Source organism: Schistocerca nitens, chromosome 3 (assembly GCF_023898315.1).
Source record: "Schistocerca nitens isolate TAMUIC-IGC-003100 chromosome 3, iqSchNite1.1, whole genome shotgun sequence".
NCBI classification, from domain to species: Eukaryota; Metazoa; Arthropoda; class Insecta; order Orthoptera; family Acrididae; genus Schistocerca; species Schistocerca nitens.
Window position 1 is genome coordinate 660,451,933 of NC_064616.1, and position 18,041 is coordinate 660,469,973.

Below are 18,041 nucleotides of genomic sequence, written 5' to 3' on the forward strand. Positions count from 1 at the left end.
GTTGCCACTCCCTGCACCAAGTGCCTATCCGCTGCAGATCTTCCTGCATTTCGCTACAATTTTCTAATGCTGCAACTTCTCTGTATACTACAGCATCATCCGCGAAAAGCCGCATGGAACTTCCGACACTATCTACTAGGTCATTTATATATATTGTGAAAAGCAATGGTCCCATAACACTCCCCTGTGGCACACCAGAGGTTACCTTAACCTCTGTAGACGTCTCTCCATTGATAACAACATGCTGTGTTCTGTTTGCTAAAAACTCTTCAATCCAGCCACACAGCTGGTCTGATATTCCGTAGGCTCTTACTTTGTTTATCAGGCGACAGTGCGGAACTGTATCAACGCCTTCCGGAAGTCAAGAAAAATAGCATCTACCTGGGAGCCTGTATCTAATATTTTCTGGGTCTCATGAACAAATAACGCGAGTTGGGTCTCACACGATCGCTGTTTCCGGAATCCATGTTGATTCCTACATAGTAGATTCTGGGTTTCCAAAAATGACATGATACTCGAGCAAAAAACATGTTCTAAAATTCTACAACAGATCGACGTCAGAGATATAGGTCTATAGTTTTGCGCATCTGCTCGACGACCCTTCTTGAAGACTGGGACTACCTGTGCTCTTTTCCAATCATTTGGAACCCTCCGTTCCTCTAGAGACTTGCGGTACACGGCTGTTAGAAGGGGGGCAAGTTCTTTCTCGTACTCTGTGTAGAATCGAATTGGTATCCCGTCAGGTCCAGTGGGCTTTCCTCTGTTGAGTGATTCCAGTTGCTTTTCTATTCCTTGGACACTTATTTCGATGTCAGCCATTTTTTCGTTTGTGCGAGGATTTAGAGAAGGAACTGCAGTGCGGTCTTCCTCTGTGAAACAGCTTTGGAAAAAGGTGTTTAGTATTTCAGCTTTACGCGTGTCATCCTCTGTTTCAATGCCATCATCATCCCGGAGTGTCTGGATATGCTGTTTCGAGCCACTTACTGATTTAACGTAAGACCAGAACTTCCTAGGATTTTCTGTCAAGTCTGTACATAGAATTTTAATTCCGAATATACCTTCCTGTGCAACGATGTCCGAGCGTTATGCTGGTCATCGTAAGAGTAGTTCGGCGCACTTGACGGAATCGTGGTGCAACAGTGTTGATGTGTGTCTCGTATGATATTGCCAGATGACTGCCTTTTAACCTGCAAATATATTCCTATGTTGTGACAGATTTAAGAAAGATCGGTTTACGTAGTTGCAGTGGATCAGTTGTTCACTGAAGCTCTGTTCTTTAAATTCACCGGGAAACAAATAGAGCGTTCTCCAGTGCTGCCCCACGTAGAACAACAGAACCAACGATTGCAGACGTTGGGGACTCGCATGGATCCTACTTTGAAGACAATCACTAGTAATTGGACATAATCGGTAAGCACACAGGTTCATTTGTTTTGTGTTACATCTTCTACACCATCTTTATCGGGATGATTAAAAATCACTTGTACAGTAAACAGCTCGCCCATAGCCACTGAGCGAACTGATTAAGTGTAAATTGTGACAGCATTTGAATACAGCTAGACGTCGATACACAGTCGGACAGTAATCGCTGCGACAAATACTTCCTTAGCAATGAGAGCACCCGCGTTCCTTTTTGTCATTTTATTCAATAAACATGGAAGAAATAGTTCTCGGATTTTCAGCCGCTTGAAGTGATTAAAATTAAACGAGTATTCAGTCAAGCTCTTGGATAATTTCCACGCTCCATATTTGAGCACAAGGAACAGCATATTAAACACTCAGTCAATTTTATCAGGCGAATTAACCGTCCTCGACTTACTGAGAATGATATTATGGTCAGCTTTGATTTAGTGGCACTGTTTACGAATGTGCCTATCGAAGATTCTTTGAACCTAGTATCCCAGTTCTTTGTAAGTGACGTGTTCGAGCGTTTTAGGTCTCACTCATACGTCTTCTTATTTTCTATACAATGGCCAGTATTACGGTCAGATGGACGGCGTTGCGGTGGGAAGTCCGTTAGCTCCAATTGTTGCAAACCTCTGCATGGAGAATTTCGAGGATATTGCCTTCGATTATTATTTCTCATTCGATCTGCCAGATATATTTTACAAAGAACAGATAAGATTAATATAAATCACAATAAACGTTTGGAACGTACAATGTGGAAACAAATTATATCAGTTATTACATTACAATTATGTCAGGGGAACTACATTTTTACATTAAATGGAACAAAAATCACATAAATTGAAAGCAATTAATTAAACTGTAACATTAAAATTATGGAGCCATTTCCTGGCATTGTCCGTTAACTTGTGGGGAGACGTCAGAGAGCCGTCTCTGAAACCATGAATGTTACAAACCAGAAGATGGTCCATTGTTTGTACCTCGCCACAGTCACAACACGAATCGTCTGTATAGCCCCATTTGGTTGTTTGCTGTCTGTATCGTCCAGCTCCCGCGCGAAACCTGTTTAGAGCCGACCAGGGTTTCCTGTTGAGATTGAAGCCTTCAACCCTTTTGGTTGGGTCGTGGATTAGGTGATGGTTTTCCACGACGCTCCTTCTCAGACCCTGCCATGCATTGGAACTTACAATGTGGAAACAAATTATATCAGTTATTACATTACAATTATGTCAGGGGAACTACATTATTACATTAAATGGAACAAAAATCACAGCATCGAGACCCTCTCTGCCCAATGATTCGATAAGGTGTCGTTACAGCCTAGGTGTTTCTTTCGATAAGTTGACGACGCGTTCCCCATTTGCCCCCACGGACTTGAGAAACTTGACGAGTTCTTGGAACTCTCAACAACTTTATCTGTAACATCCAGTTCACAATGGAGATAGAAAAGGACAAATACATTGCCCTTCCTCGACGTCTTTCTGGCACCACAAACGAAACCGATTCCTTGGTCACAGGGTCTATAAAAGAACCTATCCACACAGGTCTGTACTTCCGCGCTGACAGCCATCATTAACCGGCACTAGAGGGCACTGTTGCATTGTGCAAAAATATCATCAGACGCTGACAACCTGAATGAAAGAATAGCCACCTGCTGAAAATGATCAAATCGTTTTTCAGGCCTCGAACAAAAATGCGACAATTACTGAGACCAGTTAAGGCTGCAGCAGTTCTCAGAACACATTGTGTCTACAAGAGACATCTACATCGACATACACACTGCGCAAGCCACCGTACGGTGCATGGCAGCGGGTCCCCTGTACCACTGTTAGTCATATCCTTTACTTTTCCACCAGAAAAGAGAGGGAAAGGAAAGAGACTGTGTATATGCCTCCATATTAGCCCTAATTTCTCGTATCTTATATTCGTGGTCCTTACGCGAAATGTATGTTGGCGGCAGTAAAATCGTTATGCAGTCAGCTTGAAATGCCGCTAGTCTAAATTTTCTCAACACCGAATGCGAATCCCAAGCATACTCAAGAATATGTCGCACTAGCGTCCTGTATGCAGTCTCCTTTATAGATGATCCCCACTTTCCCAAAATGCTCACAATAATTGTTCCCTACCACAATCCTCACATGCTCGTTCCATTTCATATCGCTTTGCAACGTTACGCCCAGCTATTTAAACGACGTGACTGCGTCAGGCAGGATACTACTAATACTGTATCCGAACATTATGGGTTTGTTTTTCCTATTCATCCGCATCAACTTAGAGCCACCGGAAATTCATCACGCCAAGTGGAAATTTTGTCTAAGTCATCTTTTATCCTAAGGCCACTCAACTTCGATGTCTTCCCGTACACAAAAGCATCATCATCAAACAGATTGCTGCCCACCATGTCCGCCAGGTCATTTATGTATACAGAAAATAATGGCGGTCCTCTCACACTTCCCTGAGCACTCTTGAAGATACCCTTGTCTATGATGAGGTCTCGCCGTCAAGGACAACTTACTGGATTCTATCACCTAAGACGTCTTCGAACCAATTACACATCCCACATTGCTTGTGTTGCCAGTTTTATTTCAGAAAAACATTACGCACTATAGACCAGAAATCCGCTCTGGCTGCGCACGCTTTAGAAAACGGCCACAGGATCAAATTCGACGGAACATCTATCGTGGCTCACACTAACGGCTTGTGGGATAGTGTAATTAAGGAAACCATTAAAATAAAAGCACCAATAATACTCTTAACACCCTGCCGTCCGGCGACACCACAGTGGTGTCGTGCGCAAAATAACTGTCAACGGCCGGTGACAACCCAGTGGTGTCGTGTGCATAGTATCGCTCGGTGGCCGGCGACACCACATTGGTGTCGTGAGCATAGTAACGCGCAGTGACCAGCGACAGCACTTCTTGCACTCTGTTTGTGTTTTGTTTAGGTAACAATAAGTTGCACACGTCAACAATTTTTTTATTTACGATGAATGCGCGGAGCAAAACTTGGAGGTTGCCACTAAATCACGTACATCTCATCATGATCCGGTTGACAGACTTTCCGGTCACATAAAGCAACACCAACTAATAGGCCTACGTACTTCCGAAACGACAAACGAAAACGGAGAAACTGCCATGTTCCAAAAACCAAAAAAAAGAACAACAAACTTGATGCGCCAGTCTTGTGGAGTCGCGTTACATCTTGGAGACTGTTTTGCTACGTATCATATGAAAGAGAAATACTGTATACCAAAGACAACGCAAGTAAACAAATATATGAAACAAACAAATTCCGTATTTATTTACGTATGTATATCTTCGAAATTTCATGAAAGTAGGGGAACGGGGTTGAGAACTTATGAGAACTAAGGATGAGATTAGTAAAATGTAACATTTTTGATCTTTAAATAACGTCAAGAACGGCCGGCGACAAGCCAAGTAATGCGAATTAGCGCTGCCGGCGTCAAGCGACGTGTGGACGGCAAAGTGTTAATAGAGACGTTGGCCTGCAGCTCAGCACGGCGTGGGATCCAGCGATCGCGCGGTTAAAGCTTGTATATCGAAGGCCGAGTCAACGTATGCCCGTATATGACGATGCCTCGAGCACGAGGCCAACGAGAAGGATAGGCCGTGGCTCGTGCGTCACAGCACGTGACACTGCAGGTCTTACGAGTGCCAGCACCCGTCTCTGGCAGGGAGCGAATTACTATTTCACACGAGTTTAATAATTCTTGACTCCGCGTTTAAATGCATGCTTGTTCTCGATAGCACATGTCAAAATTAAGACCTTTAGTAGGTACCTTTTCAATTACATGTTGATTTCCCGTGGGCACTGCACGGAGCCCAGCGTTCGCGAAGTGTGGCGGACAAGCCGACTAGTGTGACGTCGGAAATTTGCTGCGAGACCTGTATTTCTCGTGGGCCCCGCGCGAGCACCACTGACGTCACAGCCGGTAGCTAAGGGGCCAGCAATATATACGGGTCCTGTGGCCTGCGTCTCAGCTCATGACACTACAAGTCTTACGAGCTCCTGAGATCCTCTCCCGCGGAGAGCGAGTTACTGTTTCAGTAATTCTTAATTGCTCGTTTAAGTACATACAAGCTCTCGACAACACATGACAAAGTTAAGCTCTTTAGCGGGTACCTGTTTACTGACCTACTGATTTCCAGCGGGCGAAGGACTGAACCGAGTATTCGCGATGCATGGCAGGCCAGACGACTAGTGCGACGTCAAGGTTCGTTGTAGGGCCCGTATTCGTCATGGTACCAGCAGGCCATTAGCAGACATGACAACTGACAATTTCCAAGGACTGCTTGACCATAACTTCGTGTAATTTTAATCACTTGACATTGACAGAAAGCCAAGGACTTTTTAATCACTGTCACCGCCGCGAAACTCTGCGTGCTTACATATTTAATAATCAGTTTTTTTTTTCAACATCTGACCTACGATTTAAATCTCAATATGAACTGATGATGCACTTACAGAAAGTAATATCCTTTATTTTCAGCTTATTTGAGTGGCTCAGAATAGCGCAATGACTGAATCGCATTCTGCTAATTAATGACTTAAAACTCTTACTGCATCCAAAATTTTGGATCTGTGGGGAACTTCGATCGTCAAGCTGGATTAATTCATAAAATTGACTTTCTCTTTACTACTCGTTGTCCATTCAGCTTATCAGAAGGTTCTGTATTTGTTATTGCTATGAAATCGACGAACTGGAGTGTACTCGACCTATTTAACTAAAGCTAGACCTCTCTCATCAGCCAACTGTTTATACTACGAGATTCCTCCACATGCAGGGTTGCTAATGCTAGCGCTGTTTAGCGCCCTAGATCCACGAATACATACGTACATCCGTACATACTATGGCTCACAGTAAAACACATAGATAAGTCCAGATTGTCTTCGAGTCCATGCCATGGTGTACAGAATCTCTTTGAAGTGATGTATTTGGATGTCATCTTTCCTAAATTAATATTTTGCGGATGCGTACTGAATTTTACAATTACTAATGCTGATGCTAGTGCACATGGTAATTGTTGGGTTACTGTGGCTCTGGTTCGTGGTGGTAAAGTGGAGACTGTATCAGGGCTGGAGACTTTTAACAGCATAGAAGTTTTTACTTATCGTACATTTCACATATGTGAAGTGTATAACAACGATCGTGGTTCATCTTACTATATGTCTACAATGCCGCTGGTTCTTAGGACAAGGAATCGTCGTAAAGTAAATGAATCAGAGTCTGTGTCCGTATGGGTTAAAGGTGCACTGAATTGTGCCAAGATTAACGTTGTTGGTGATGTGACACATTACTATACAAACTGAAACACTAACAATAGGTTTATTTTTTGCTGTCGTGTAGGGAAAGGACAGGTAGTTTATCTTAGTTTCTATAGTAATGTGTCACATCACCAACAAATTTAATCTTAGCACAATTCAGTGCACCTTTAACCCATGTGGACACAGACTCCGATTCATTTACTTTACGACGATTCCGTGTCCTAAGAACCAACGGCATAGTAGACATATAGCAAGATGAACTACGATCTCTGTTATACACTTCACAGATCTGAAATGTAAAATAAGCAATAACTTCTCGGCTGTTAAAAGTCTCCAGCCCAGTGGGCGCGACGCTAAGTAAAACTAGTAGCGTCGCGATAGAACGCCCAGTGAGCAATGCAAAGTACCTACAACGCCCAATAATAACGCCCATAAAGTTATTGCTTATCGTACATTTCATATATGTGAAGTGTATAACACCGATCGTGGTTCTTCTTACTGTAAATTTACAATGCCGTTTGTTTTTAGGACAAGGAATCGTCGTAAAGTAAATCAATCAGACTCTGTGTCCGTAAGGGTGAAAGGTGCACTGAATTTTGCTAAGATTAAAGTTGTTGGTGATGTACTGAAATAAAGTACATGTCCTTTCCTTGAGAACATAAAAAATAATAATAAATGCTACGCGACAACAAAAAAGAAACCTATTGTGTTACGCAGGTCGGCCACAATTGACCATGTAACGCAGTTTTATCAACGTTTATGATTTTGAAACCACTGAAACATCTCAATGTGAGTCGTTCGGTTGGGTCTGTTCAGCTCCCTATAGCCTATATATACTTCTTTGCGGTACACCTGTGCTCTCATTTGTGAGGAGAAGAGTGTTTCATGAGAGAGCCACAGTGGAACTTTAATAGATAAATATTGTCATTTCTCAATTTATGCTTTACATTTCATACATCTGCAGGCATACTAAGTGCATATGAGGAGCGCCTGAACAAAACCCGATACATCCACGTTTCTGTGTTCGCATGTTTGAGTTACAGGGGGGAGATGCGGGAGTAATAATACATGCTGCCACAAAATAATTTTCAGCACAACGCGACATCAAGTGTTTTATGCGGTGTTTCTTCTTCTTATAGCTTGTGGAGCCATTTAGAGATCACTATTTGTTACTTTCTGTTTTAACAGCAAATGCTGATTTATCGGTTTTTGTTCCGGCGCTCCTCATATATAATCCTGTGTTTTCTTTTCTTACGCGTTTATTACGTTTCCATCTTGTATTCCTGTGTCCCCATTTTTCCATTCCTTGTCACGTCTGCTAGAGAGAGTGCATGTGGGAGATGCTTTCATGTGCTTTGGTTGTTGGTAGGGATTCTTCGATCGGTAGTGGTAGTTTAGCCAACATTTGTCTAGAGAATAAGTAGCTTTTTCTGGGCCAGACAGACACTAGGGAATAACGGTCAGGAGCTATGGTATATGTTGGTAAGGGTTGTTATTGTTGTTGTTGTAGTCTTCAGTTCAGAGACTGGTTTGGTACAGCTCTCCATGATACTCTATCTGTGCAAGCTTCTTCATCTCCCAATACCTACTGCAACCCACATCCTTCTGAATCTGTTTAGTGTATTCATCTCTTGGTCTCCCTCTACGATTTTTACCCTCCACGCTGCCCGCCAATACTAAATTGGTGATCCCTTGATGCCTCAGAATATGTCCTACCAACCGATCCGTTCTTCTAGTCAAGTTGTGCCACAAATATCTCTTCTCCCCAATTCTGTTCAGTACCTCCTCATTAGTTATGTGATCTACCCATCTAATCTTCAGCTTTCTTCTGTAGCACCACATTTCGAAAGCTTCTATTCTCTTCTTGTCTAAACTATTTATCATCCACATTTCACTTCCATACATGGCTACACTCCATACAAATACTTTCAGAAACAACTTCCTGACACTTAAATCTATACTCGATGTTAACAAATTTCTCTCTTCAGAAACGCTTTCCTTGCCATTGCCAGTCTACATTTTATATCCTCTCTACTTCGACCATCATCAGTTATTTTGCTCCCCAAATAGCAAAACTCATTTACTACTTTAAGCGTCTAATTTCCTAATCTAATTCCCTCAGCATCATCCTATTTAATTCGACTACATTCCATTATCCTCGTTTTGCTTTTGTTGATGTTCATCTTATATCCTCCTTTAAAGACACTGTCCATTCCGTTCAGCTGCTCTTCCAGGTCCTTTGCTGTCTCTGACAGAATTACAATGTCATCGGCGAACCTCAACGTTTTTATTTCTTCTCCAAGGATTTTAATTCCTACTCCGAATTTTTCTTTTGTTTCCTTCACTGCTTGCTCAATATACAGATTGAATAATATCGGGGATAGTTTACAACCCTGTCTCACTCCCTTCCCAACCACTGCTTCCCTTTCATTTCCCGTCTGGTTTCTGTACAAATTGTAAATAGCCTTTCGCTCCCTGTATTTTACCCCTGCCACCTTCAGAATTTGAAAGACAGTATTACAATAAACATTGTCAAAAGTTTTCTCTGAGTCTACAAATTCTAGAAATGTAGGTTTGCCTTTCCTTAATCTATTCTCTAAGATAAGTCGTAAGGTCAGTAATGCCTCACGTGTTCCAACATTTCCACGGAATCCAAGCTGATCTTCCCCGAGGTCGGCTTCTACCAGTTTTTCCATTCCTCTGTAAAGAATTCGTGTTAGTACTTTGAGGACGTGGCTTATTAAACTGATAGTTCGGTAATTTTCACATCTGTCAGCACCTGCTTTCTTTGGGACCGGAATTATGATATTCTTCTTTAAGTCTGAGTGTATTTCGTCTGTCTCATACATCTTTCTCACCAGATGGTAGAGTTTTGTCAGGACTGGCTCTCCCAAGGCCATCAGTAGTTCTAATGTAATGTTGTCTACTCCCGGGGCCTTGTTTCGACTTAGGTCTTTCAGTGCTCTGTCAGACTCTTCACGCAGTATCATATCTACCATTTCATTTTCTTCTACCTCCTCTTCCAATTCCATAATATTGTCCTCAAGAACATCGCCCTTGTATAGACCCTCTATGTACTCCTTTCGCCTTTCTGCTTTCCCTTCTTTGCTTAGTACTAGGTTTCCATCTGAGTTCATAATATACATGCAAGTTGTTCTTTTTTCTCCAAAGGTCTCTTTAACTTTCCTGTATGCAGTATCTATCTTACCGCTATTGATACATGCTTCTACATCCTTACATTTGTCCTCTAGCCAACCCTGCTTAGCCATTTTACACTTCCTGTCGATCTCATTTTTGAGACGTTTGTATTCCTTTTTGCCTGCTTCATTTACTGAATTTTTGTATTTTCTCCTTTCATCAATTAAATTCAATATCTCTTCTGTTACCCAAGGATTTCTACTATCCCTCGTCTTTTTACCTACTTGATCCTCTGCTGCCCTCACTACTTCATCCCTCAAAGCTACCCATTCTTCTTCTGCTGTATTTCTTCCCTCCATTCTTGTCAATCGTTCCCTAATGATCTCCCCGAAACTCTCTACAACCTCTGGTTCTTTCAATTTATCCAGGTCACATCTCCTCAAGTTCCCACCTTTTTGTAGTTTCTTCAGTTTTAATCTACAGTTCATAACCAATAGATTGTGGTCAGAGTCCACATCTGCCCCTGGAAATGTCTTACAATTTAAAATCTTCTTCCTAAATCTCTGTCTTACCATTATATAATCAATCTGACACCTTCCAGCATCTCTAGGCTTCTTCCATGTATACAGCCTTCTTTTATGATTCTTGAACCAAGTGTTAGCTATGATTAAGTTACTACAAACAGTATAGTGAACGCATTATTGTGGCCAAGATAGATACGAAGCCCATGCCTACCACAGTAGTACAAGTTTATATGCAAATTAGCAAAATTCTACCAGGCGGCTTCCTCTTTCATTCCTTAACCCCATTCCCTATTCACCTACTACGTTTCCTTCTCTTCCTTTTCCCACTATCGAATTCCAGTCACCCATGACTATTAAATTTTCGTCTTCCCTCACTATCTGAATAATTTCTTTTATCTCATCATACATTTCATCAATCTCTTCGTCACCTGCGAAGCTAGTTGGCATATAAACTTGTACTACTGTGGTAGGCATGGGCTTCGTATCTATCTTGGCCACAATAATGCGTTCACTATACTGTTTGTAGTAGCTTACCCTCATTCCTACTTTTTTATTCGTTATTGAACCTACTCCTGCATTACCGCTTTTTCATTTTGTATTTATAACCCTGTATTCACCTTACCAGGAGTCATGTTCCTCCTGCCACCGAACTTCACTAATTCCCACTATATCTAACTTTAACCTAACCATTTCCCTTTTTAAATTTTCTAACCTACCTGCCCGATTAAGGGATCTGGCATTCCACGCTCCGATCCGTAGAACGCCAGTTTTCTTTTTCCTGATAACAACGTCCTCCTGAGTAGTCCCCGCCCGGAGATCCAAATGGGGGACTATTTTACCTCCGGAATATTTTACCCAAGAGGATGCCATCGTCACTTAACCATACAGTAACGCTGCGTGCCCTCGGGAAAAATTACGGCTGTAGTTTCCCCTTCCTTTCAGCCGTTCGCAGTACCTGCACAGCAAGGCCGTTTTGGTTAGCGTTACTAGGCCAGATCAGTCAATCATCCAGACTGTTGCCCCTGCAACTGCTGAAAGGGATGCTGCCCCTCTTCAGGAACCAGACGTTTGTCTGGCCTCTCAACAGATACCTTTCCTTTGTGGTTGCACCTACGGTAGGCTTATCTGTATCGCTCAGGCACGCAATCCTCCCCACCAACGGGTCCATGGTTCATGGGGTGGGGGGTGGGGGTTGGGGGGTGGAGAGTGTGGGGAGGGGAGGGGGGTTGGTTAGGGTAGTCGCAACGTATTTTTGCTGTTTTTGACAATGTTAACTGGAATACTCTCTTTCAAATTCTGAAGGTGGCAGGGGTAAAACACAGGGAGCGAAAGGCTATTTGCAATTTGTACAGAAAGCAGATGGCAGTTATAAGAGTCGACGGGTATGAAAGGGAAGCAGTGGTTGGGAAGAGAGTGAGACAGGGTTGTAGTCTATCCCCGATGTTATTCAATCTGTCTATTGAGCAAACAATAAAGGAAACAAAAGAAAAGTTCGGAGTAGGTATTAAAATCCATGGAGAAGAATTAAAAACTTTGAGGTTCGCTGATGACATTGTAATTCTGTCAGAGACAGCAAGGGACTTGGAAGAGCAGTTGGACGGAATGGACAGTGTCTTGAAAGAAGGGTATAAGATGAACATCAACAAAAGCTAAACGAGGATAATGGAATGTAGTCGAATTAAGTCCGGTGATGCTGAGGGTATTAGATTAGGAAATGAGATACTTAAAGTAGTAAAGGAGTTTTGCTATTTGGGGAGCAAAATAACTGATGATGGTCGAAGTAGACAGGATATAAAATGTAGACTGGCAATGGCAAGGAAAGCGTTTTTGAAGAAGAAAAATTTGTTAACATCGAGTATAGATTTAAATGTCAGGATGTCGTTTCTTAAAGTATTTGTATGGAGTGTAGCCATGTATGGAAGTGAAAAGTGGACGATAAATAGTTTAGACAAGAAGAGAATAGAAGCATTCGAAATGAGGTGCTACAGAAGAATGCTGAAGATTAGATGGGTATATCACATAACTAATGAGGAGGTATTGAATAGAATTGGGGAGAAGAGGAGCTTGTGGGTCAAAAATGGTTCAAATGGCTCTGAGCACTATGGGACTCAACTGCTGTGGTCATAAGTCCCCTAGAACTTAGAACTACTTAAACCTAACTAACCTAAGGACAGCACACAACACCCAGCCATCACGAGGCAGAGAAAATCCCTGACCCCGCCGGGAATCGAACCCGGGAACCCGGGCGTGGGAAGCGAGAATGCTACTGCACGACCACGAGATGCGGGCAAAGGAGCTTGTGGCACCGCTTGACTAGAAGAAGGGATCGGTTGGTAGGACATGTTCTGAGACATCGAGGGATCACCAATTTAGTATTGGAGGGCAGCGTGGAGGGTAAAAATCGTAGAGGGAGACCAAGAGATGAATACACTAAGCAGTTTCAGAAGGATGTAGGCTGCAGTAGGTATTCGGAGATGAAGAAGCTTGCACAGGATAGAGTAGCATGGAGAGCTGCATCAAACCAGTCTCAGGACTGAAGACCACAGCAACAACAACATTTTCGCTGTGTATTCTCGCTACTACCTGGGTGACATCTGTCGGGTAGCGTCGAATAACTCTGTTCGCTGGGACGTCGGAAAGCGAAGTTGTCTGCTCTGGTCATCTTTTGTTACGCAAGTTTAGGTAGCTGGAATGTTTAAGGAATTGGTAGAAGCTGAGATGCTATTACGTGTCTTAGCAGTATAGCGATGGTAAATAGTACCAGAGTGTCTATCCCGGTAAGGGAGTGCGACTATGCTTATTTATACTTTAGTTATTTGACGCTATTTTTTGTCCTACCGCTGCCTGGTGATGGGAGAATGCCTTGTTCAATCTATGTCTCACTTCAGTTAGTGTGAATCATTTTTGCATGAATGCTTTGTGTGTGTGTGAGTGTGTGTGTCTGTGTGTGGTCGTCGTTTTAGAATTATTTTCCATGTTTCAATTTCAACTAATTTTACTTTACTTTATTTTCAAATTCTAGTCTCCTCGACAACTTAATTTTCGTCTTCCATAAGGAGCTGAGTAGTTTCGTTTATCTCATGTTACAGTTTTTCAGTCTCTTCATCATCTACAGAGTGTCTTGTGTTATTGTGATGCTTTGTGGATATCTTGACTGTAATGGCCCTTTCCAGTACCGTTCATAGTAGTTTACAAGCATACCTGTTTTCTACATCATTATTAAACCTACCTATGAATTACCACTGTTTCATTTTGTGTTGATAATTCTGTACTCAGGTTCCCAGTGTTCTTTTCTTCCTGTCACTGTACTTCATAAATTCACACTGTATCTAACTTCAGCCTTTCTATTTCTCTTTTCATTTTCGCTATCCTACCCAATCTGGTAAAGGTCCTACATGCCATGCTCCAATTTTCTTCTGGTGATACAACTCCTGAATTGTTCCACACAAAGATCCGTACTATTTTACTTCTGGCATATTTTACTCAAGAGGATTAGATTATGTTAAAACTTACAGCAGAATTGCATGTCTTCAGAAAATATAACGGCTGTTATTTCTCCTTGCTTTTAGCAGTTGGCCCCATTAATACAGAAAGGCCGTGTTGTATAATGTTAAATGCAATATTACTCGATCATCCAGATTGTTATCTCTTTAAATACTGAAAATTCTGTTGCCCTTTGCAGGAACCATGTATTAGTTTTGCCTCTTTACAGATATGTCTCCGATGTGGTTGTATCCACGGTACGATTGTGTATGTAATTTTATTAATGATAATAGCTAATTACTAATGAAAGCAGTTGGAAGCTGTTTTTCTGTATGTAAAATGTTTCCTATTTCATTGAAAAACTGTACTGGGGAAGCCATAGCTGTAAACGACTGGAGCGAGGGGTAATGTACTAGCATCTTAGAGTCATGAGGAAACATTGTTATTGTTCCTGGCGGGTCATATTTGAAATTTATGTATGTGACATAATTCTTCATATTAAAGTGATGGATAGTTCAGGTTTGCAAGCTGTAGTATGGAAGTGATGGAAGATTGTATACAGTGTGTGTCAAACCTTGTGGGGCAAACTGAAACAGGTGATAGTTAGTCAAGAACCGATTATATTGAGATAGGGGCTCCATGATAATACATGTATGTATTATGTAGTAAATATTGTAGAAAAGTCTCACAAAGTTAGACAAATTACGGGCAAAAGCTGTTTGTCAGATACAAACTCAGATCACCCTGGGGCGAATGAGATATAAAAGGATGAAAGAGAATGAGTTTTCGCTTTAGACCGATGCAAATCAAGTGGAAGATACATTTAGTTCTGTAAATTGCCTACAGACTCACAGCATGTCAGACTCATATCGATCACGCAGTAACATGGGGTATTAAAAAGCATAGCAATGAAACATCACATACACAAAACCACAGAGGAATTTGTGTGAAAATACCATTATATTGTTCATAACAGGTTTGAACAATGTAAGAATGTGCGTCCAGAAACTATTCTGTGTCATGAAAACTTCACATGCTTTCTTGGAAATATTGCAACTGTGTGGCGAACACGCGCAGAGAAGTCCCTCTGGAAGCTCACAGTCTCTGCATCGAAATTCTGCAAGTTGGAAAGTCGTTAGTGCGAGGCCAATTATCAGCCGGTACCGGCTGCCTTGTTCAGTCTGCGTGCTTTGCACCCACAACAGTAAACTGAAGACATCTCTTGAACGGAACTTCTCGTAAGAATACCGTGGCGGTTGGTTACTTGGTAGTGAATACAAATGTTTTTGCAGTGTTTAGACATTTCTAAAATTTTATTCTGGTGAAAAGTATCTTGTGTCCTTATTTTCTTGTAATAATCTTGTCTTCGTCGATGACAACTTTTCATCTGTTCAATTATCGTTTAGTGTTGTTGAAGATATACTCAGAAATATCCTGTTTCTTCCTTATCATTTCGGTCTTTTAAATTTATAAACGAAGGGTTTTGATGAACTTTCTCAAAGGACAAGTATTTAAGTAACTGAACGTCAGATTTGGGCAGTGGTTAATGTTTGTAACACGCTAGTGATAACGATTTACAGGCATATCTACGAAGTCTCGACAGATATGGTATAAGAGATGAACCATTGGTTTTTAAGTGGGTGCGAATGTTTCTGTTCAAGACAAACACGAAGATCTGAAATTGAATCTTAGAAAACTCCTGTTTACCTTCTTTGAGTGGGATGCCGTGCATGGTCCACAGGACTCGATTACAGGTCTCTCTGACCGCCTTATTCCTTAAATATAGGGTGCACGAAATGTGTTCACAAATATAAGCTCGACATAAGCGTAATAAAAGACAAAAATAAGACATTACTCTGCATCCTACACTCTCAAAGCAAATATTCTCCTTTCAATCAGTGTAATAGTTTATTCGTCATTGTACATTAAATCTGTTGACTTCTTTTTTATTGGGATTTAGTCCCCTGTCTCAAGTAGCTCTTTAGGAGAACTTCACATCGCCAGTTAAACGAGGCCAGGGGATATAGCCGACTTAACCTTCTTGATCAAATTACTTTGCATTTTTCATCGCTTTGCAGTGATATTTGAAACTCTAAACCGTAACTGCGGGTTCGTACGCACATACAAACCAATGGTTCACACTCTGTTCCATCCCTCATGAACTAGATTGATTTGATTGTAAATTTCCACTATTAGCATCCCTTTTGTGTGGTTCAGTGTCTTGTCGCTGGATTACCTCACTGACACTAAAATTAAGCTGTTTGATATACATTCGTCTAACAATACGTAATCCCTATTTGCTTTGAATATATAAACTATGGAAGACAGTACGTATTCACTGAGTCTTCTCTCACTGCTTCTTGGAAAATATTTATGTTTACCTTACGAACCTAATTTAAGCTTTCGAGGCAGTCATTAAGCGACAGCTATTTTATATTCACCGAGAATATTAACGTATTTCAGGTTAATTACAGTAGTGAATATACTGATCTTTCAGCTATATAGTCACTAATATTTATGAACATTTCGTTAATGGAATAGAAGGAATAATTTCAATTTGATTTTAGGTAGCTAGACTTTCTACAAATCATTTTACTTGTCTAGTTAAGTAAACAAAAATTTTAGAAGCAGCGTAATGCATAAGTGCAATTCCAAAAATCAGATTTAATGAAAAATAACGCGTAATTTCTTCTGCTACAAATTTGGTTAGGAATATTAATACTTCTTTCAAGCAGCAGTAGATTGTACCCAATAAATTTCTTTGAATAATACACAAGGATTTAATGCAGTGATGGTGGTGGTGCTTAAGTCCCAGATTCCTTACGACAAGCATGGTGGAGTAGTGTTTACCATTCCTACACTACATTTCGCTTAAATCAAAACTTTGTTCCCAATAACACCAAACCAGAATCATTAAGGGATGAAAATGGCAAAATAGATTAACTAAATGCATTAATTTTACCTAAGACTTTAATGACTGGCGGTGCAGCAGTTACTAAAGCCATATATTATTATTTTCTTTGACAATGAAGAAAATTTTTCCTATTTTAGATCTTCATGTATCAATACACACCAAATCTAAGAAAAGTTCCCAACACACCAATCCCATAGCATGAAATACATTTATCGTTGGTATTGTACCGACTGCTACGATTACTTACTGTTTATTTTTTATATTAAGGAAGTGAAAATATGCATAAAATCGCTTTTGAATGTTTTAATATTATTTACAATTCCATCCACCGCTGTTTCCGTATTAATATACCGAATAATACTCAAGTCATCTGCAGAAAGAATTAACGGCATTGAAAATTTGGGAGAAGACAGTTAAGCACACAGAAATGGCCCTGGACCAAGAAATGGCCTTGGACCAACGATAAAACCATATGAAAACTTATTAATTATTTCCTTCCCACGAGAAAACTTCCTTCTACATCTTGTGTTTGCATTAATTTCCACAACGTGTTGCATCATTTCGCAATTTATGAAACAAATTAGTTATTATCAACAACGTTTAATACACAGAAGATTATAATTTCATCGTAATTTTCTGATTTATACAACTAGTGCTTTACTCAGAGATCACAGAAAATGTGAAAAGGTACTATTTTGTTCTTGCATCAAAATATTACATGATCAGTGAACTTGTAAACAACTTTGTTTCTTGATCAAAAACTGTGAAAATTCTAAGGCCGTGTCCCATGGAATATTGACTCCTCACATAATGATTATTGCGTTTTTTTACAGCTGGTAGTTTCAAAAATTACTAATCTACGAAGGTCAAAGAAAAGTATGGTATGTTGTAGTTTTCAGCACGATAGCATCATCATCTTAAATTATTGCAGCAGATTCTAACGCTGACATATCTTGAGTTTCTGCTGTCCGTTGTTATAAGTAGTTGGTGAAATGTGGTCGTTAGAAATGTGTGGTAGAATGTCAGTGCAGAAGAAATGGCCTACACCAATAGAGAAGCGAGCAGCAGTGATCTTACCAGCCCGTAACAGTAAATAGTAACCCAGTGGAAACATTTTATGCAAGCATGTCAAAGTATTATTTTTACTTTCAACTTTGAATGATGGCTGACCATTAAATTAGGAAACGATAGTGGGATGCGATTAGCCAACAACTGAAGAGGCTCAGTTTTGCTTGAATTACTTAACTTCAGGGTCCAAAGTGGTGGTGGCACTCAGGTTTTTTGTTTGT